Here is a 23,162-nt window from a genome sequence, read left to right as displayed (position 1 = left end):
TTACTTTTATGCCCAACATTTCCGTAAACCTTTCAAAAAACTAAAAATCATTTAAAAATACAGGATGAAGAAATACATTAGAAATTCCCTAAGAATCAACCACAAAAATGCAATATTACCAACTTAAACCCATTCCCCCCTTCATTAGAATTGGGCACATTTGAGCATTAGATACAATTAAAAATATCTTTGAAGAATAAAACTCAATGTTTTCTATTTGAGAAGAAGAAAAATGTAATGCTTGAAATATAAGCTAATGAGCAAATACAAACACTGAAAAATAACTAAACATAAGACAGAAACACCTGGAATAAGCAAATTCTCCAGCATTTTAAAAGCTGGTCAGTACTAAACCCACAATTTTTTGTTGGCTATTCACGTGCCCGAAGAGTATTTTCAGTTGGCGAGGCAGTACCAGGTGCATATGCTTTTTCATACTTTTTGTTGTTTATCCAAAGCCATTTTGGTTGACTCCACACAAAAACGGGGAAATAGAAGCTTGGGGCCACCCTTGGAATTATTCAAAAAAAAAAAAAAAACACAAAGAAAACCCATGTGTTTCATTCATATAGCAATTGGGGTGAGTGTGGTTTTTGGCCAACATTTTCCAGAAAACCACTGAGTCCCACCAGTTCCTTCTAAGTCTAGCTACATAGCCAGCATCCCAGCTGACATGTTTTACTCAGTTTGGAGATACAGACTAGTCCAAGAGGTACACTCAACATTTTTCTGAACTTGTGGAAGATCAGAGGACGTTTATAGATAATATGGAAATAGGAAGCACTGGAGGTCTTTCAAATTCAAATAGAGCAAGACATAGACGGCTGGCTCCCTCCAACTGCTCAGCACCCAGATGGCATCCTTGACTGTTTCTCATGGCCCTTGTTTATACTAACACAACTGTGCAATGCTCCCTGGGCTCACGGCCAGTCTTCGCTATTCACGCCTAGTGGGATCCTGATTAAGTCACTTACCTCAGTTTCCTCATGCATAACGTGAGGGTAATGGTATATAACTCATCGTGTTCTTGTTAGCAGGAAATAAGCATACACATACAAATCTGCTTACTATAGTGCCTGGAACATGGTAAACACTATTGATTTGAAATGTTAGCTATTGCATTGTTCTTATATCATGTCATCACCATCATCAGTCACATGCAACCGAACACACATAAGGAACTCTGACCATAAACCTGACATCAGTCTCACCTATCAGGTAAATGCTTATAACTAAGAAGGGAATTCTCTGTGAATTTCTAATTGGAGAATTCCTCATACGGAGAAGAGCCTCCATAACCCTGGGCTCCAATGCTCATCCGTGGCAAATCATGAAAGGGGACTGAGAATCCTACTGTTCAGTCAGGCTCATCCTGACCTCTGAAAGCACCATTCATCCCTGGACCCATCAATCAGTATTTATGGAGCACTACACCAGACAGTGATGGAATTAAAGACGGAGGAACGTCCCCTGCTCCAGCCAGACTCATCACCCAGAAAGGAGACAGCCAGATTCACAAATAATTACCGTGCATGCATGCATTGCACTACCGCTCAGAAAGCATTGGGGAGATGGAGGGGGGCACTCTTATGCCTAAAAGGGTTGAAGAAGACTTGACCCAAGATGGAACATGGGATTCAAGCTTTGGAAGATGAGAAGAAGTCAACAAATAGAGAAAAGGAGAGAAAGGACTCTACATAGAGAGGAGCAGACCCCGAGGGTAAGTTTCCAGTGGGAATTATGGGAATAGACCTCTTTCCTCCCCTACTATACAGAATGTGAAAGTGACTTAAAACACAGACCAGAGATGCCCATGCAAACCTCAAGCCTAAAAAAAAAGGACCCCAAAAATGGCAAAAGAAAAAGAATACTTGCTTAGATAACACCATATTTTACTTGCTCTTGGAAAATGAAAATCTCTATGTGAATGCCTTCTTTCCACAATCAGCATCTTTTTTCTTTTTAATGGACCAAAGGAAACGAAGTAATATTTATTGTGTCTCTTGCATTTGCTCCTTACGAAAATGGTATTGGCCTCATATGGAAACACTTTGACAGGCCCCTGAAAATAATTTCTTAACCACAAACATGTCTTCTATTTGTCTGATCTCAAATTGTTCCAAGTGAGTGTCACAATTTCAAGGTCAGGTTGAAGGATATGACAGGCACTATCAGTCCATTAAGTATGAATGATATATGAGGGAGAGGGCAGAGGTGTTGGCGCAGAAGGAAAGACTGCCTGCCGTGGGAGCCCGGTTGTGGGTCTTGTAGGGTGTCTGCCTCTCTAGGAACTTTCCAGTCTCACCTGAAGACACTCAGCAGCAGCTCCTCAACAAAGATGAAGGGAGGAACAATGGACGGTCTCTCTGTGTGCATCACCCAGATACCATCTAGGAACCTCAGTGGAGCATGATTATTGGGAGCAAAATAACGCAGATAGGATTTCACATCCAAGCCCTGGAGATGGGAGGGACAAAGATGCAGGGATACAAACAACCTCTCTCACGGCACCCCCCCCACCCCCGCCTCCACCTCCTTGCTGCTCTTTTGCTTCCAGCTTCTAATTGGCAGACACTTGATCTGCACAGCCATTTCATTTTCAGAGTGCACAGGCCCCTGGAGACCTACTGATTGATACGTGTGGGGTGGGAAAGTGGCGGCCATGTTCCCTGCACCTGTTGCCGGGAGCTGCCCATCACCCCTCTTCCTGCGGTCCCCATTGTGTGCCATCTCATTCTGTTACAGGAGCAGCAGAAAAGAAGTCAGAGGAGCTGGAATTCAACATGAACACATACAAAAGGAGGTCCGAAAGCATCCTTGTACCTCTTTCCCTCCCAAAGCCTGCCCGGTATCCTATTTCAACAGTCAGTGTAGCCATCCTGTCTCTTCTCAGAGCCACTGCATGTAAGTATCAGCAAAAGCCACATCATGGGCTTTCATTTGGACAGCCCACTGAGCATGACTGGTGTGAATCCAACACACACACACACACACACACACACACACACACACACACTCCATCTTTGGCATCCTAATTCAAAACTACTCCTATTTGTTATCCTCAAGTAGACCGTATCTGTTACTTTAGTGGAAGTAAATAGATTTGAAATCAAAGGCATTGAGACTTTTAACTTTCAAGAGAATGGGCTGCAATACCAATAAACTTTTCACAGCAACCTCCTTGGAATGTAGACTGAAACCGAGTAACTCTATACACAGATCTTAATGGCAAGAGTGAAGAACACGATCAGATTCAAAGAAGGGGAAAGAAGCACAGCAGCTACCGTCTTGAGCAACTGCAGCAACGAAGCAAGACCAAACTGCGAAGTTGGATGGCCCAACTGTTTCGTTGGTGTCCGTTACCATGTGGATACTAAAATGTTAGACTATAACCGCTCAATGGTGGTAATAATACATCATAAGACCTGGAAATGGAAAAGACTCATTAAATCATCAAGTCATGCCTTTGCCAGCACAGGATGCAGTTCCCAGAGAATATTCCTTAAAGCGCCCCTTGGGACACACTCCAAAGACCAAGTCATTTTATCCATCTCCGAAAAGCACAATCCATCTATCTCCAGTATCCGATTGCTGTTATGAAATTAAACTTTGGCCTTAAAAGCACTGTTCCATCTCTAACTAGTCCTTGGTACCAGGTTTTCATTAAGGACCAGTCACAGCCCATGGAGGAGGCAGGAAAGGTCATTTTATCCATTCCCCTACCTCCGGGCAGGTCTTGTGTGAAATGACACCAGCCTGGCTCTTATTATAAAATTCCCAGAGCAGGAAGTTCTATAACCCCTGTTGTAATGGTGCTTTCCCATGACACATAACCCTCATGTAGAAAGGGTTTTCTACAGTCTAGACAAAATCCCTCCCACCACAGTTTAAAAACATGTTCCCACAGTAGCAGAGAACTATTTATCACTTTCAGGGCACTGTGGCACCTGGAGAGAAGAGGACAATTTAATAGTGCTTCCTCTGTATTGCTTCTTGTAGGGCATAGGATTATCATATCAGAATTTGTCAAAACCAAAGGTGATACGGGCTTTTGGAAGGCAAAGGTTCTTTTCCACTTTGCTATTTATGAGCATGATTTTTTATTTGGGTTAGTTACAAAAACAACATTGAACATAAAATGGGGAGTTCCTGTCGTGGCTCAGTGGTTAACGGATCCGCCTAGGAACCATGAGGGTGCATGTTCGATCCCTGGCCTCGCTCAGTGGGTTAAGGATCCAGCATTGCCATGAGCTGCGGTGTGAGATGCAAACACGGATCCCACGTTGCTGTGGCTCTGGCGTAGGCCGGTGGCTACAGCTCAGATTAGACCTCTAGCCTGGGAACCTCCATATGCTGTGGGTACAGCCCTAAAAAAGCCAAAAAAAGAAAAGAAAAGAAAAATGGCACTCTCCTGAGACAGTTAATTCAGATTTTAAGTGTGACACAAATCCATTAAATTCTTTATTTCATATTTCATTTTCATTCTTTTGAAAGAATCATAAAGAGATTTACTAAACCAATTAAATGCAAGAAATCTGGTCTAAAAACTTTCAAATATTAAAATATTCACCACATAGTATGTGAATCATACACCATTACTATAACCACTTTTCTATTACTTAAAATCGATAAGAAGACAGGTCCTTTTTTAGCAATCTCTTATCACCCTATTTTAAGTTACTATAGGTGATTGAATCCAAAGAAAAGACATTAGAGGCCAAAAGGGAGAAGCAACACAATAGCATACAAGGGAACCCCCATAAGGAAAACAGCTGATTTTTCAGCAAAAACTCTGCAAGCTAGAAAGGAGTGGCAAGACATATTTAAAGTAATGAAATAACATGTTTCGGCACATTGCAATTTGCTTTCATTACTTTTAACTGCTCTTTAAAAAATTGGCTCCGAGTAATGAAGCCTAAATAGTCTTTCAGTAAGGAACCTAGAAAGACATATCCTGAGTTTATGCTTCTGACAGCTTTATTATCTGACTTTCAATCAACTGATGAGAATATGCTTACCAACAAGATGCTTTGAGGAAAGAAATCAGAATTGACTACTTTCACGATATTCTTATTTTCCCCATTTTTGAAAAACAAAGTTTATAAGAATAAGTTTATACTCAAACGTATGTTTTCGTATTAATATTTACCAAAATTCCTAAAAGGGGTCACATTTATGAAAATGAAACAACACAAAAGAAAATTTTACAAATGCATCACTTGTATTTTGTGCGCCTTTCAAACTTTTGGCAAAATTTTGATAAAATTTGAAAGCATTAAATTCTAGAGGGTAAAAAAGTGAGCTAAAAATGCCTTTTGCTATACAGACATTATTGCTTCCCTTACTCTGTCGTGTGTGTGTGTGTGTGTGTGTGTGTGTGTGTGTGTGTGTGTGTGTGTGAGAGAGAGAGAGAGAGAGAGAGGGAGAGGGAGAGGGAGAGGGAGAGGGAGAGGGAGGAAGGTGGCATTTTCTTGACAATAACAAGCAGAGGAGTATTCCAATGAACATTCCAAAGCAAATTTTCCAATAACAGTGGTCAAACCAGAATTTCCTCACAAATCATAAGAAAGTTTAGCCTCATGAATAGTCTCAAGATAGAGACACCTTAACTCAAGGTTGGTTTGTAATCTTAGAAAGAATTTTATGTTACAGCCAAGTACACAGGGCTCATGTACGCCCACGGTGCCTGTATATGAGACAGGAGTCTAAGCATCGTCGTGCTTGATCCTCGCATAAAACTTTAGCAGAACTTTCTTTTCAAGTCTCTGCCTCAGAGAAAGATGCACCTTTTGTGGATTTCTAAACGCAGCCGGGGTGCTGAGAAAGCACCCACGTGTCTACACCAACACTAACAGTTAACATTTTATTGAGTGCTTACCATGTGCTAAACACACCACATGTATCGTATTATTTGATTTTCATAATCACCCTGTGAAGCAGGCACTATGGTGACTTCCATGTTGCAGGTGAGGTTCACCAAGGTTAAGTCTCTTGCCCAGGGTCACACAGCTGGTGAGTAGCATGGCCAGGATTTAAACGGTTTGTCTGCAAAGCCCCAGACTGGATTCTACACCAGGCTTTGCCCTTGAATCTCTTGAAGTATCACTTTTACTATCACTCCACTTCCCTCTGGCCAGCCCATTCCACAGCTTGGAATCATTAGAAAAAACAAAGCACACAGAACGGCAAATCAAGTAGATCTGAAATTAAAAATGGTCTTTAAAAATACCTCTTTCAATCTCACAATCAGTAAGGATGAGAGTAAAATGAACCCCCTGTTAGATTTTCTTTTTTCTTTGTTTAAAAACTGGAAGGCACCCAACTACCTTAAATTCTGACCTAATTATTGTCCTGTGGGTTTCTGGATCCCAAAGAAGAGGGACTGAGAATAAGACCAGCCTTCCACCTTTCTCCTAGAAAGAGTAACAGTAGCAGCAGCATTTATACAAGCCAAAGCCGCTCCTGGTAAAATTTCTAAACCATCTATCCCCCTCAGAAGTGTGAACTGAAATACAGAAGGAAAGAAAATAAGACAATCAGAAAATAATTACAGGCATGTCATTTTCAATAAAAGCAATTTCTTATTTTAAGAACGATGTTGCCTTTTTTGTTCAATCATCAAGCATTTCATGTGAACTGTAAACAGGAACCATTCCATAATAATGCATTTCTCCTTTTGGGGGTTCAGCTGAATAGCTATCGCAAAGTAGCACTTCTGCATTTACTTTAGATTAAAAAAAAAAAAAAGCACATAACGGTTATTAAGTATGATGAGGCATTTTGTGACACAGGAAATAATTATTTGACACAACTGGGCATTTTAGCTGAGTTTAGAAAGTCTGTCTCTGTATTGGGGGCTCATGGCTAAGAGCAAACGGAGGAGCTTCAAAGCATTGGTTTGGACCACTGGAAACAGATAATCAACAGATGATGGAGAGAAATGGATCCTCCAGCCCCTTCCTCATTTTTTTTTTTTTTTTTTCTTTCTAGAGCTCTTTGTCAAAGAATGATTGATATGTGTGGAGCAGCCCTTCAAACACCAGCCACTGCCTGAGGCACTTCCTATAATCAAAGCACACGCCCACCCAGAGCTAATTAGACATTAGATTAGTGTCAACTGATTGATTTAAAGCAGCCGTTCCCCCCCACCCCCCAACCCCATCTCCCAGCCCAGCGAGGATGGGATTGGTCTCCAGAATGGCTTTCTCAACAGACAGGCAAATTATTCATGGGAGCTCCAGGAAGGAAACCTAGAGATAATGCAATGTGGCTAAAACACAACCAGAGGAATATTTCCAGAGGGAATGCAAGAGGGAGGAGAGAGAGAAAGAGGAAGAGACAGAGAGAAAAAGAGAATGAATCATGTTTCCCAGAGCAATGGAACCCCTTGGTCCAATTTGTTGAATTAAGTTAGAGAGAGTGTTTGTGATGTTTGAAAGAAAATTATTTGCAATTCAACCTAGGAGAGTTCTGAGTACATTTGGCTACAATTTAGATACCATTATTCAAAGTCTTTTCCCTTCATTTTTTCCCCCCTCTTCATAAATATATGAGCCGGGAACATTCAAAGTTGTCTTAATGGATTAAGCAGAGACAAGGCTGCAAGGAGCAAATTAAAAATGAAACAGTTACAGCTGTTGGAACTGGCACTGGGCAGAGAGAGGTAAAAATGATTTCTCTCCTCACAGGATAAAGGCGATTTCACAAAACATCAAGCCCTCGCAGCGTTCAGACACGCATGCTTACGAAACAGTATGAGTGATCCCCTGACTTCTTAGCAACTGCACAGCTGAACGGCCACCTACTCTGTAGAGGAGCCCAAATCACTGCATTTCAACTAAAAAGTGAGCCCAGAGAGTTCCCATGATGGCTCAGCGGTTGGCAAACCCGACTTGCATCCATGAGGATGGGTTCCATCCCTGGCACCGCTCAGTGGGTTAAGGATCCGGCATTGCCATGAGCTGTGGTGTAGGTCGCAGACGTGGCTCAGATCTGGCATTGCTGTGGCTGTGGTGTAGGCCAGCAGCTGTAGCTCCAATTCGACCCCGAGCCTGGGAACCTCCTTATGCCGCCGGTGTGGCCCTAAAAAGACAAAAACAAAAAAGAGAAAAAGTGAGCCCATTTTCAGGAGAGACTCCCAGACTAGGGGCCAGCCAGAGGCCAGTTTTAGACTTTTCATTTGCAGATTAAAGGCCTTTTCCACGTGTCACATGCTCCTACCACTGCACTTGAGGTCACAGCTGATCCCACGCAATGGAATTATTTCTGAATATGGGAGCTCAAGAAGGGCTGTAATGGTAGCAGAAACATACAAAAAAGATAGTACAATCGTTGCTTGGTATGGGCAGGCTTGGCTCCAAGACCCATGCCCCTACCCCTGTCACCTCCCACTGCAAACACCAAAACCCTGGGATGCTCAAGTCCAGTACCTCAAGTGGTTTAGCACTGTCGGTCGGCATCTGCGGATGCAGAGACCTGACTGTAGTGGCTCATGGAACTCCAACAGCCTTCGTATAAGGCCACTTGCTTATTTCCTGAATTGGCAAGGGCTGCAGAAAAGGAAGAGCCAACAATCTGGGGGGAAGCACACAGAAGTTGAAAAGAGCAGCAACGGCCAATCCATTGACCTGGTGTTCCAGTCTTTATGTCAGATGTTTTTAAAGTCTTTCCTGTTATCAAAGCCATATGTATTCCCTCACTCACGTCATACAAAACCCCTAGAAGAAAAATAAAGTATGGGTCACTCATGGACAGACTGGGTATTTCGCCCATTTGCAGATGAAATAATTAAAGCAAGTATCCTCCTACCCCACCTCAGGATGGAAGGAGAATTCAACGGCATAGCACCAGGTCTGAAAACTTGCGGCTTCTACTTCTTAGTCTTCCCAATACGCTACACTACCTCCCCACCCTCTGCCCTTAGGGCGTTTCACATACACATATTATTATTATTATTATTATTTTAATTTAGACAGTCCATTGGCAAGCATTCTAAGGTTAGAAGAACTATCCCTCTTAGCTCAATAAATGAGCCAGACTCTAACCTGGGGGGCATCTAGGATGTCGCGAGACACGATCCAGTGTAGTAAGGTGAGGCGATGTTAAATACAGGAGCTATAACTCAGATTTTTATCCTATGGGAAAAGACCTAAGCCGGTTTCCAACTGATTTCCACCAAAGCAGTAAAGATGCAGGGAGGTAGGCACTGCAAACTTTACACCTCACTCAAAAACATGTCATGAAAATCGACGGACGTTTCTGGAGTCCAAGTTGCAATCGGGCACCAGGGCGGAATGAAATGACTGTTTTATTGTTCTTGGGTGTGGGTCATCATGACAGCTTTCAAGGTCTGCTTAGGTTGAAACAGGAAGCCCCAAAGGCCGAGGGTAGGTAAAGTCTGGACAATTCTATCCACGTCACTGTTTTCCCCTGGCTGCCTCGTCTCCCTGTGGAGTCAGGAATTCAGAGAACAGAACTGGAGCGCCAAGAGGGGTGAGGCAGACGGGAGAGTCCTCCAAATGCCGAATCGGCAAATTTTAACTTTTTCAGCTATAAACCTTTCAATACCTCAAAATAAATCCTTCAATTTTATATGCGATCTCGGTTTCTGCAGCTGTAGATTTATGCAGTGTGCCGAGGCCCGGCCAGGAGAAGGGAACATAAACGATGTGACAGATAGCGTAGGATGTTATTCAGCTTCGCACTCCGGCGTTGCTCGCCCAGGAACTTTCCGAATGGCAGGCACAGCCCCCTCTCATTAATTAGCTGCTAAAGCAGCCGATCGTCTGCCATGGATGTGTGTCTCCAACTGCTGGCCCTCGGCGTGAGAGACGCAGGAAGCTGGACGCTTCCTCACCCCTGGCCTGGATCTGAGACGCACCGCAGGCCTGCCCTCCTGTGTGCCAAGTTTTGTGCCTTGGTTGCTAGTGGGGAACGGAGTGTGGAAATACAATGGGTTCCAGGAGCCAGCTATGGTCACTCAGAAGGTTATCTGAGGGGTTCCCACTGTGGCTCAGCAGTAATGAACCCAACGAGTACCCATGAGGATACGGGGTTCGATCCCTGGCCTCTCTCAGTGGGTTAAGGATCCAGTGTTGTTGGGAGCCTTGGTGTGGGTCGAAGATGAGGCCTGGATCCCACATGGCTGTGGCTGTGGTGTAGGCTGTCAACTGCAGCTCCCATTCAACCCCTAGCCTGGAAACTTCCATATGCTGTGGGTACAGCCATAAATTAAAAAAAAAGAAAAATTACTTAAGACATGTCAACTGTGTAAATAGCCCATAAGTTTTGACAACAAGACCATGTAAGAGAAAATAACAGGCCCATCACTAGATCACCTTTATTGACGTGTTGAAGAATAAATTAACTAGAATTTTCTGAGAATAATTGTGAATCAGGTTCTGTGCTGGTTTTCTTATAAATATCTTGGTTAATCCTCACAGTGAGAGTACGGAGTATCACCCTGACTGTGGAGAGGAAGAAACGAGGGATCAGAGAGGTGAGGTGACTTACCGAAAAGCACCCCGGGCACCGAATTCACTTGAGGCATCCACCTGTCTCCTTAATCCTCAATTACATGATCAGTTTAAAGTAGAATGACAGTTCCCTTCAAAACAGCAACCTGTAAATAGGAAAGAAGACATTCTTCTCTGGCTCAAACTATTGGAAGAGACCTACGTTTTTTTCTTGAAAATCGTGAAGGCTTTGTCGCCATAGCCTCAGCTATAGGTGAGAAGACCAGAATTTGTTGAGTGGCTGAGACCATGATTTTTTTTTTTTAATGTAATTTTATTTTTATGTATTTATTTATTTTTTCTTTTTAAGGCCACACCTGTGGCATATGGAGGTTCCCAGGCTAGGGGTCCAATCAGAACTGTAGCTGCCGGCCTACACCACAGCCACGGCAACATGGGATCCAAGCTGCATCTGGGACCTACAGCAGAGCTCACAGCAACGTTGGATCCTTAACCCACTGAGCGAGGCCAGGGATTGAACCTGCGTCCTAGCTTTATTACGGCTGAGCCACAACGGGAACTCCTTTAAATGTAATTTTAATTTTATCACTGTCATACATGTGAGTGCTGCCTCTGGCCAAGATGGAGTAAAAGAGACCGCAGGGACCCTCTCCCCTGAAGCAAATTTTAAAACCTGGGACAAAAATACGAGATAGTTTCAAGACATTGGACATGAGTCAATGAAGGGCCATAAACCCTGAGATAAAGGCTGCAACAAGGTGAACCCTGCTGTTTCCTTAGCTCTCTGCCCAGTCGAATCTGGGGAACCCGGGTGGAGCTTAGCAATCTCCTTGAGTGGAGGAGACAGAAACGGTTGTGTGGGAAGGTCAAGGCAGCCGGAGCTGTCAGGACAGAGTCCTCAGGAGAACAGCGCTGCACGGAGCAGAGAGCTCCAGAGACTGAGTCCTTCGGGGCTCAGTGCGTCCACTGGAGAAAACTAACCTGAGGCTGAGGAAAGCCCTACAAGGGAACACTCTCTAGAGCTGACGCAGAGCCAGGAACAGTGCCTGTTCCCACCAGCCAGAAGGAAAACCTTGCAGCTCACGAGCCACCAGTCGACTCTGAACTCAACGCTGCTCTGGTCTTCCCCAACAGAGCTAAGAGCGTGACCCCCGAGACAGCCAACGATGGCTAAGTAACTGTGTCTTAGAAAAGTTTCCTTCTTATCTCTCAGGTAATACATTGTCCTCAGAATAACTTTGGATCATCAACATTTTTCTGAGAATAAATCTGCTGCCAGGATGTACCTGCTGAGAACCAGTCACCACAACGAAGGTCCAAAAACGTCCTTAATCCCGCCTTCTCCATCTACAGCATATCCACTATTCTTGGCGCCTAGTTCTGTCTGCTGTTCTCCAGAAAGGAACCAACTGCCTTCTGTTGGGGTGGGGTAGGGATATGGGGATAGCAGGTTGGGAGCCACATTTTGTTTTTTACACCTTATCCTTCATTCTGGCACTCCCTGACACCTTCCTTGGCGCTAAGGTCCTGAAATTTACTGTTTCATTAGCATAAATCAGCTCATTTTCTTCTCCTTCTTCTCCTCCTTCTCCTTCTCCTTCTTCTTCTTCTTTTTTTTTGGATGAATCCCCAGCATGCAGAAGTTTCCGGGACACAGATTAAGCCTAAGCCTCAGCATCGACCTGAGCTGCTGCAGTGGCAATGTCAGATCCTTAATCCACTGAGCCACAAGGGAACTCCTGAGCTCATTTTTTTTTAAGGAAGTAGAAGAGATTTATTGAATATACTGCTAAGAGAAGCAGTGGCAGGAGAGCTTGTCTCTCAGCTCATTTGTAATTAATCTCTTCATCTACAGGCTCGTGGCTTTCAACTTCCTACCATCTCTTGACATGAAGGACGAGGATGCACCGTGCTGAACCAGGGAATGACGGCCTTCCAGTGGGAGCAATAGTAATTGTATCAACTTGTGTAGTGACAGGGATGGAGTAGGCACAGGTAGTTGTGGAAGTCCTAATAAGGGACCATGGATAAAGAGGGAAACTTAGGGGACTTTGGGAGATCACTGTAAATTAATCCCAAAAAAAGCCATCAGAACAAGGCAGGCTTGCCTGACTAGTGGAGGTGTGAAAATTGCCTCAGGTTTTTGGGTGGAGGATGGGATGAGGCCTGCATTCAAGTTCAGACCAAGGGCAGGAGTTTGAGGACCGCCCTTCTGCTGATTTGAATGCACACCTTAGGGGATACCAAGGAGGAGCTACTACTCCCAGAAAGGAAGAGGGGACCCCCACTCCCCTTAGCTCACCAGATCCTCAGGGCAGAGCTTCTATGCCGGCCTGCTTGCATCTCTCACAAGTGTCCTATCTTAATAAATCTATTTCTGGCCTATCACTTTGTCTCTCACGGAATTCCTTCTGCATGGAGGCATGAAGAAGCTGAACCTCAGTGAGTCCAAACACTGGGTGAGTGATCCTAAATTAAAACCATGATTCAAGTCGTAATCTGGGTTTAGGCTGGGTTCACGTCCCGGCACGTGGGTTCACGTCCCAGTCTGTGTTCTGGCTAGGTTCAGGCCGTTAGTGCTGTCAGTTTCAGTAGGGCTTACATTTGTTTAATTTTTGATTTTTTAAAAAAAAAAATCTCTGTAAGTAGCCATGAAACCAAAATACATCAGGAGACGGATGGTGAACTGGACATTCTTTCAGGAGAGATGGAATAATTCCTTCTACTTTGAGAAAAATAAAGTCTAAAACCTTCAGTCATTCTTTGGTCAAATATTTTTAGTGTATACTAATGCTGCATTTAATTATATTTTCGGAAATCCCTGAATCTGTTATTTTTCTATTTTTGTTGTTGTTGTTATTGTTTGTTTCCAAGTAACCTCTAAAAGTTTCTGCCCGAGGCCATAAAGGAAGGATTAACTAGTACCAGCCCAGCCCTCCTGCAATAAACAACTAGAAAAATGGGACAAAATATGTGAAACAGCAGTTTTCAGATACTGGGCAGCAGATGGCACAGACTGTGATCCCTACAACAAGGGAAACAAATAAGGTGAAACATGCGATCTCTCTGGCTTTCTGCCTGGAGGCAATTTCTGAATCCTGGGACAAGGAGGGGAACACAGGCAGAGCACAGTGGCCTCCTTGAATTGGAAAGTCAGCGATCAAGGTTTAGAGAGACTGACAGCTAGAATTTGTGTAGCTGAGGACAGCAGAGAGATGGGGGTCTCTACAGAAGGAGTCCCAGAAATCTGCATGAGGACCACTTGGGTCTTTGGCTACGTGTGCTTAGAGGGAAACTCCATCAGGCTAAACAGGGAACAATGAACAGAGATGGGACAACTTACGGGAAGCTCTCTGGAAGAAAATAATTTCATTACACACACACATATATAAGAAACCTAAAAACTGTATCCAAAATATATAAAGAACACTTACAAATCAATAATAAGACAAACATGCACTGAAAACTTGAAAACTATTTTAGCAGTATTTCACAAAAATTCTATGCATGGCTGACACACACATGTATGAATGCTTATGAGACATCATGGAATTGCAAATTAAAGCCATAAAAGAATTATTTAAGTTACTGCCATAGGCCCATATGACAATGGCTCATATTAAAAAGACTGATCAAGGCAAAATTTGGAGCAACCAAAACTGTCATGCATCACAGTGGGAGTGAACAGTCACTTTATAAAACTAAGAGCTGCTGGCAAATGTAAACATACACCTACTCGGTGATCCAGAAATTCCACTCCCAGATGTTTCTCAAAGAGAAGTGAAAACACAAGCCCACAAAGATATTTCTTGTGAATGTTTATGCAACTTTCTCCCTAAAAGCCCCAAACTGGAAACAATACAAATGTCCATTTGTGGGTAAACAGATAAATTGTTCTATATTTATAAAATGAAACAAACTCAGCAATTTAAGATGAATCATCAAATCCAACAGCAAGGATGAATCTCAAAATATTTTTCTAAATGAAAGGAATGAGATACAAAAGAGCATATACTATGTGAGCCTATCTTTATGAGAGTCTCGATTAAATCCAATTTCTAATAAGAAATATATATTATATATGTTACATATAAAATATAAATATATATTTAATATATAAACTTTATAAATATTAAAATAAAATAAATACAATATAAATGTTTAATATAAATATATTAATAAACATAAACTTTATCAATATTAAAATAAAATAAATAACAAAAATAAAACTAGTTAATATAAATATATTAAATATTAAATGTATAGTGAATATAATTATATAATTTATAATAAAATACAGTATAGAAATATATAATATTTGCTTGGAGCAGGATTGGATGTGAAGGAACATAAGGAATATTTCTGAGGCAGATGAAAATGTTCTAAACATATTGATTTGGCTGATGTTTACATGAATATAGAAATTTATCAAAACATCAAACTGTATGTCAAACATTAGTGTTACCTTTAGGTAATATTTTTGCTCTGCTTAGGTCAAGTGGTTTTTTAAAATGTTTAATGGCAAATATTTCCACCCCCAATCCATTTAAAAATAAGATTTTTGGAAAAAGAGATTAAAAAGCTTTAATGGGAAAAACAGCTGTGTAATGCAACAATAGTTATTTTTAAAGATTCACACATAAATATTCTTCTCCAACCAAAAGTGATTTGGATTCTTTTTTTTTTTTTTTGGTCTTTTCGTCTTTTCTAGGGCCACACCTGCGGCATATGGAGGTTCCCAGGCTAGGGGTCCAATTGGAGCTGTAGCCCCCAGCCTACACCAGAGCAAGCCACATCTGCGACCTACACCACAGCTCATGGCAATGCCGGATCCTTAACCCACCAAGTGAGGCCAGGGATCAAATCCATAACCTCATGGTTACTAGTCGGGTTCGTTAACCACTGAGCCACGATGGGAACTCCTGATTGGAATTCTAGTAGAGAATAGGAAAACTTGGGTGCACCAAAAACCCTCACTTATCAGACAAACATAGATGCTCTGATGGGCTGCTCTGCCGGCAGTGAGCAAAGTCAGGTAGGGTACCTTCCCCAGGTGACTTCCAAATCTAAGGGATCAATGAGGGGTAAGAAACAGGCAGCCAGCGCGTGATCCAGAAACTCAAAATTAGGATCCAAAGGGAAGCATATGCATCCAAAAGGAATTAAGAAGAGGAACACAGTATAGTTGTGTCTGATGAAGGGCTAAGATGAGAGCACCGCTGGTTCTTTTTGGGAGGAGAGACAATATCATGATTTGTTAGACTCCTAAACACAAACATGGTAATGCTAAAGAATCTTAACCGCCAGCCCAGAATGCCAAGGGACCCTGGTTACTCTACTATGTTTAATTGGCATCTTCTTTTCTAACAGACTCTGATTGCAAGTTACTTCTATTTGCTCAGACCATTTGTTTCTACTCAAAGATGAGTTTTCTCTGATTGCAGATTTAGAAAATACCCTAGAATATGTCTCTCCCTGCTAAGAGACCATTTGAGAAAGGAGATCCAAAATCATTGTCGCTACAACAGTAGGAGTCCACAGAAAGTTTGGTATTGAATTACTTGAGACATAAGTTATATCAAATAATGTGCTATTTTTGAGAGTGGACTGAGAGGTTACAATAGACGTGCTAATCAGTATAAATATTTTCTTGAGCTATGAATTCCATTCAAAGGAAAGATTTTTTTTCCTTTCTTTTAAAGGCCATGGATCATGAACATTTCAGTATACCAAGCCTAGATCTGGCAACTTCGAGAAATTTTTCAGAGGAAAGGCACATAATCCGAGTGACTATCTTAATTACCTTCATCAGCCCAATTAATTTGTGGTGTATTTCAAGCTGAAACAAAGGCCCAGGAATGAGTCTTGCTGTCCCAGCCTAGCCAGAAAATTCTATGCAGCCTCTCCCTCCATCACTGCAAGGAAGAGAGACAATAGATCGTAATTGAACCCTCAGGGTCTTGGCAGCCAAAAGAAGTGGAGAGGAAACTGCCAGGGCCTGTATCAGTGTGGAAAATCACTCACAACGAGCAACACTGAAGAATTCTAGAGAAGGGAAGGGGCAGACAGTAAAACATCTGATAAAATCAAATTTTAAAAAAGTGTCCTGAGGATGCATTTTACTGTCTGAAGCATCAGATTTCTGAAACACAGAAACTCTTCCAAAATCTTTACTGGCCTCTAACTGCAGGCAGCTCCTTTTCCCTCTGTGTCATTATCACTGAAGGGTGAAGCTGGACCCTGGGTGGACCTTCTGACAACAGGGAAGATTCATCCACCCAACCGCCTGAGTACCCTTATCCCCACTTTTCTGTCCTATTTCCTCCACCAGGTTAGATCCTTTGCATGTGGCCACCACTTTGAGATTACTTTATTCCATGCTCTACTTCGAATTGTTTCTACTGTAGAACAAACCAATGCTGTGTCACAAATCAATGCTGAAGCTGAACAGATGAAAACCCAGATGGCTGTTCAGTAAAGATGCTGAGAAGAACAATTATACCCTAAACACCTATAACCCCCTCCCCCACAAGTCCATTTCTGATGTCAGAATTTCCAGCCTTGCAAGTTTATTTCTCTGGGTCAAAGTAGAAAAATCGACCACCATGCAAAAGGTATGTCGACAGATAATTAAATCATTATTAGTCATCAGCCACTTACCATGAATTTTCCTATTCTAAATGTTTCCAAGGGAACAAGGGTCCTAAAGATTTATATATAAGAAGGTGAAAATGTAAACCTATGCACCAACCAGATGGAAAGAAGCCAAGTGGGAGTAAGGAAATTGGGGCAGGTCAGGACACTGAAGATCCTGAGAGGAGAGGCCCCTTGAGAAAATTAAACGGGGAAATAAGCAATTGTCCAAGACCAGGTTTACCTATTTCACAACTATGTAAATTACCCTAACATAGGGAATGATCCCTGGTCAATACTTCTAGAGGAGCAAAAGCCCAAGGCGACCCTTTCCTAAACTATTTGCAAGAAGCAACTGAGTCAAGTCCGTGAAAAGAGAGCTTCCCAGGGCAGGGGACGCTTGGAAGATGAGCAGAGTGGATTTTATGCAGAGGGAGCCGCAGTATTACGTAGTCACAGGCCCAGGGTCTCCCTTCTACGCCCCGCTAAGGAATTCAGGTAAGCACGCGTCCAGAGTCCATGTTTGTATGAATATCCCCCACCTTATTCCACAAAGGATTTAAAGTGGCGGTTGCTAAAAAAGTTTGGATTGTATTATGAATGCAATTGAGTGTAATTGAAGGATTTTAGGCAAAGAATGGCATGCTCAGGCATGCATTTAAGAAAGATTACTCAGGCGATGTAGAAAATAAATTGAAAGGGGTACAGGGAAAGGGCGAGACTGCAGGCAGTTAAGGGAGAATAGAGGCAATTACAATAACCCAAGAAAAAAAACAAAAAAACGATGTGGGCCTGAACTAATGCAGTGGCCCTGAAGATGGAGAGGTCCAGGCCTGAACTAATGCAGTGGCCCTGAAGATGGAGAGGGCATGGTCTGAACTCATGCAGTGGCCCTGAAGATGGAGAGGTCCAGGCCTGAACTAATGCAGTGGCCCTGAAGATGGAGAGGTCCAGGCCTGAACTAATGCAGTGGCCCTGAAGATGGAGAGGTCCAGGCCTGAACTAATGCAGTGGCCCTGAAGATGGAGAGGTCCAGGCCTGAACTAATGCAGTGGCCCTGAAGATGGAGAGGGCATGGTCTGAACTCATGCAGTGGCCCTGAAGACGGAGAGGGCCAGATGATGTGAGATGCACTTAAGATTGGGCAGAACAATTTCTCAGCTTGTGGGCCTAATGACACCTGACGCTACGGGAGTAAATGGAATAGAAAGAAATTATTCAGGAAATGTGTCTTGATCGGGAATTTGCTTGATATTAGAAAGTATTTACAGTGTAGAAACATACAATTGCTTTCTTTCTTTTTGTGGGGGCAGGGTTTGGGGGGTGGCATGCCCGAGGCATGGGATCAAACCTTCACCACAATAGTAACAAAGAACCACTACAGTGACAAATCCTTTACCAATAGGCCACCCGGGAACTCCAGAAATACACAGTTTCAAGTACTATGAGTTTACTTTGAATTTCCATTCGAAGCCTCAGCCTAGTTTCTTTTAAACACAGCCTTATTTCTTTCAAGGTACAAACTTCTGAAATTGTCCAACTGTCCTAACTCTCCTTGAAACTACCTGGTGCATTTTTCAAAGTTGCTATTGTTGGGAGCAACCCCTCAAGATATAAAAACACATCTCACTGTCATGTTTAGTTTATAGCATGCAGAAACTGAGGGAGGTGATTTTTCTCTAGAAGAGAAAACCTCTTCCCAGATAAAGCAAACACTTCACACAGAAATTCAACAGTCTGATTGCTATGTAATATATATAGTCACACCCAAGCATATGGAAGTTCCCCAGCTAGAAGTTGAATTGGAGTTGCAGCTGCAGGCCAGATCTAAGCCTTGTCTGCAACCTACACCACAACTCATGGTAACACTGGATCCTTAACTCACTGAGTGAGGCCAGGGATCGAACCCACATCTCTGGGGATACTAGTCAGGTTCATTACCCACTGAGCCACAACAGGAGCTCCCAACCATCTGATATTTTATACTAGACATCTGAATGAAAATGTCTAGTACATTATCCGTACGATAATTAGTTCTCATTCAGTTTTCATTGGACCGTAAATCACTTTAAAATGAGAATCTTAATTGTCATTGAAAGAATCAATTAATACAAATACAAAATCTCCCAAGGTTCACTAGAATGGAATTTGGCATATAAGGAAATGATTGAGGTGAAGGAGGAGGAAGAGAATGCACTGGTGAAAGAGGAGGAAACAAATGTATGATTTTTTTTTCTGGATAACATAATTATCCACATAAAAATGACTCACAATCAAAGAAAATACCATATCTGAATAAAATAGAGCTTTAAATAAACATACAGAATAAATCACTTTTCTATAAAATAGAGCTTTAAATAAACATACGGAATAAATCACTTTTCTCTGTATGTTCACAATAACGATGGCGGGAGTAACGTCACTGGAGACCTGCATTTTATTCACCTACTTTTCTCTCTTTTGAATCAATATATCAATATACCAAAGACACATCCTACTGATGTTAGAGGTCATTCATTTATTTAATGTCATCATTTATTTATATCACAAATATTGCTGAGTATGACTACTGTTTAGCTCTTGTGATCAGTGTGGAGGAAACTCTGGCAAGTCATTGTCATCATGACAGGAGGGCAGGTTGCAACAACCATGCATGATAAAGGATGTGAATTAATCTTGTAGGTTAGGGTCAACTGATCCAAGGGAAGTATAGGGATCCTTTAAAGCCATAAGGGGGTAAGATGGTTCCAGAGAGAAGAGAAAGGGTTAGAGTTTAGAAAGTGAGTAGGAGGGAGTGGGATGGACCAGGAGTCTGGAGCTAATAGATGCAAATTATTGCATTTGGAGTGGATAAGCAATGAGATCCTGCTGCATAGAACAGGGAACCATATCCAGTCTCTTGTGATGGAGCATGATGGGGGATAATGTGAGAAAAAGGATACATACACACACACATATATAAAATATACGTATATGTATGACTGGGTCACTTTGCTGTACAGTAGAAATTGACACAACACTGTAAATCAGCTATAATGGAAAAAGTAAAAATCATTACATAAAATAAATAAATAAGTAAATAAATAAATAAATAAATAAATAAATAAATAAATAAATAAAAGGAAAGTGGGTTAGGAGAGAAGGGAGGAGGCTAGCCTGGGTGGGTTGTTGCAGGGATTAAGCTGTTGTCATGAGGACACTGCGAGGCAACCCAAAGTTCTGAGTAAAAGGGATGAGAGACATGAAGGAATTGGGACGGTGGGAGGTAGACTGGACGGTACCTAATACTTGGCAGTTGTTGGGGGTGGCTGAAGCGTGGTGCTCTTGTCTGAGACAGTGAACAAGGGGGAGGGGAGAGCTGGAGAAGCAGGTTCCCAGCGAAAAGACAGGACGGCTCTACCTCTGCAGTTCGCAGAGTGAACCCTTGACTCTTGCCAAGTTCAACTCATCTTGGTCCCTTTGGTTGACTAGTTTAACCTTTAGGATTTGGAGTTTCTCCATGAATAGTAACAGGTCCCACCTCGTGAGGAATATCTGAAATGATCCTCTGGTTGTTCAGCCGAATGTCTGCTAGCACGACTCCCACCTAGAAGGGGTCCTTGAGTATCACCATCAACGGTATTTAGATACTTATTCCAAAATGTCTGGAAGCATCCAGGAAGGAACATTTAAAAGATATTTGGCTATAAAGGCCTAGACTTCTGGAAAGAGGCTTGATTGGGAAATACATTTGAGAGTCAGCGTGTGCATGGTATCTGCAGCATTTTAAACAGTGGGGAAAAGATTGATTGCTGAATGAATGGTTGAGGTAACTGGCCAGTCATTAGGGGAAAAAAATAAAGTTAGATCCTTCTCACAATACAAACATATAAATGTAAAGGGGTTAAATGCATAAACACTTAAAAAGGAAGTGTTAAAATATTACCTTAATATAAGAAAATGCTCGGTAAACTAGAAACCAAAAGCAAAAACTATCAAAGAAAACATAGATATATTTGAATGCATTATATTGCGGTTTTGTTTGTTTTGCTTCTTAGGACCACACCCACAACATATGGAGGTTCCCAGGCTAGGTGTCAAATCAGAGCTACAGCTTCTGGCCTACACCACAGCCACAGTAATGTGGGATCCGAGCCACGTCTGCAACCCACACCACAGCTCACGGCAACACCAGATCCTTAACCCACTGAGAGAGGCTAGGGATCGAACCTGCAACTTCATGGTTCCTAGTTGGATTTGTTTCTGCTGAGCCACATCGGGAACTCCTGAATGCATTACATTTTTTAAAAATTTAAACTTAAAATAAACAAAGTTATAAAACCAGGACACATTGGGAAAATGTAACATGTGAACATATAGGTATAGAAACAAGTTAAAACGCAAACGAATTGATTGAAAAGTGGAGAACACAAGATCAGGCTATTAACAAAAGAAGACATATAAATTAAATCAACATTGAATATTATTTTCCCATCAGACTGGCAAAAACCTTAAAGTTTTAAAGGTTTTTTTTTGTCCCTTCCCCACCCCACACCCCAGCTCTGCCCATAGTGTGTGGAAATTCTGGGGCCAGGGATCAAACCTAAACCACAGCAGTGACAACACTGGATCCTTAACCATTAGGGAACTCCTAAGTGTTGAAGTTTTAATTAAAGTTTATTAAGTTTTAATGAAGGTAAAAGAAAGTACGAACTCTAAAGTAGTAATTTTGCAATTCTTTGCTTATTTGCCAATAAAATATTTTCCAAAACTACAAATACTGTCATATTTCAAGTTAATATTATTAATTCTTAATTGTAAAGAACTGCAATATTGTAAAAGTTGACATCTAAAACAGCCTATATCACTTTTACATTTTTTTCAATGTAATATAAATCCAAGAATTATATGCCACCCACCATCCTGCATTTTAAAAAATATTGTCCTTAGAAATACAGATGGCCAACAAGCACATGAAAAAATGCTCAACATCCCTGATTATTAGAGAAATGCAAATCAAAACTACCATGTGATACCACCTCACATCAGTAAGAATGGCCATCATTAATAAGGCCACAAATAACAAGTGCTGGAGGGGATGTGGAGAAAAGGGAACTCTCCTGCACTGTTGGGGGGAATGTAAGTGGTACAGCCACTATGGAGAACACCATGCAGGTACCTTAGAAGTCTATACATAGAACTACCACATGATCCAGCAATCCCACTCTTGGGCATATATCCAAACAAAACTTTCCTTAAAAAAGACACATGCACCCGCATGTTCATTGCAGCACTATTCACAATCACCAAGACATGGAAACAACCCAAATGTCCATTGACAGATGACTGGATTAGGAAGATGTGGTATATATACACAATGGAATACTACTCAGCCATAAAAAAGAATGAAATAATGCCATTTGCGGCAACATGGATGGAACTAGAGACTCTCATACTGAGCGAAATAAGTCAGAAAGACAAAGACAAATACCATATGATATCACTTATAACTGGAATCTAGTATCAGCACAAATGAACGTTTCCACAGAAATGAAAATCATGGACTTGGAGAATAGACTTGTGGCTCCCCCCCCTGGGGGGGAGGGGAGGAGTGGGCAGGATCGGGAGCTTGGGTTAACAGATGCAAACTATTGCTCTTGGAATGGATTTACAATGAGATCCTGCTGTGTAGCATTGAGAACTATGTCTAGATACTTACATTGCAACATAACAATGGAAAAATTATGTATACATGTATAACTTGGTCCCCTTGCTGTACAGCAGAAAAAAAAAATACTCTCCTTCAATATTTGAAAATTATACTAATTTTTTTCTCTTTGTATTTATATTTTTATTTTCTTTCCTTCATATCCTGATGTAATATATTTTATACTTCCAGAATTTCATTGGCATCCACTTTGATGCCTGGCTATGACAAAATTGAAATTGAAATTTTAAAAGCTATTTTATTTCCTGTGACCATAAATCTTTTCTGAATTATGTTTACAGTCAATAGTTAATAAAGAATTGAGGAAAACTGCATGTAATATTAGATACTTTATAAATAATTGGTAA

At 41.7% G+C, this 23,162-nt stretch overlaps 1 long non-coding RNA gene across 3 annotated transcripts in view; it reads right to left on the bottom strand.

Annotated features, from left to right (window-relative positions):
* LOC102165790 (uncharacterized) overlaps positions 1 to 23,162 on the bottom strand; it is a 194,516-nt gene that overhangs the window by 42,331 nt on the left and 129,023 nt on the right. The window contains exons 5-6 of one of the 3 annotated variants that reach the window (XR_014820790.1): positions 10,513 to 10,621; positions 6,965 to 8,574 (exon numbers count right to left, since the gene is read on the bottom strand). The exons of 1 other annotated variant lie outside the window; for it this stretch is intronic. This is a non-coding gene — a long non-coding RNA (uncharacterized LOC102165790). Of the gene's footprint in view, positions 1 to 6,964; positions 8,575 to 10,512; positions 10,622 to 23,162 lie in introns of those variants that run through there. One more of the 3 variants, XR_014820795.1, reaches the window with a different exon arrangement.

This window comes from Sus scrofa, chromosome 12 (assembly GCF_054392235.1).
Source record: "Sus scrofa isolate SSC_HxYL_T2T_F1_AM1 chromosome 12, Sscrofa_HxYL_maternal_Yorkshire_Landrace_v2.0, whole genome shotgun sequence".
NCBI classification, from domain to species: Eukaryota; Metazoa; Chordata; class Mammalia; order Artiodactyla; family Suidae; genus Sus; species Sus scrofa.
This window is presented reverse-complemented; position numbering and strand designations above follow the sequence as displayed.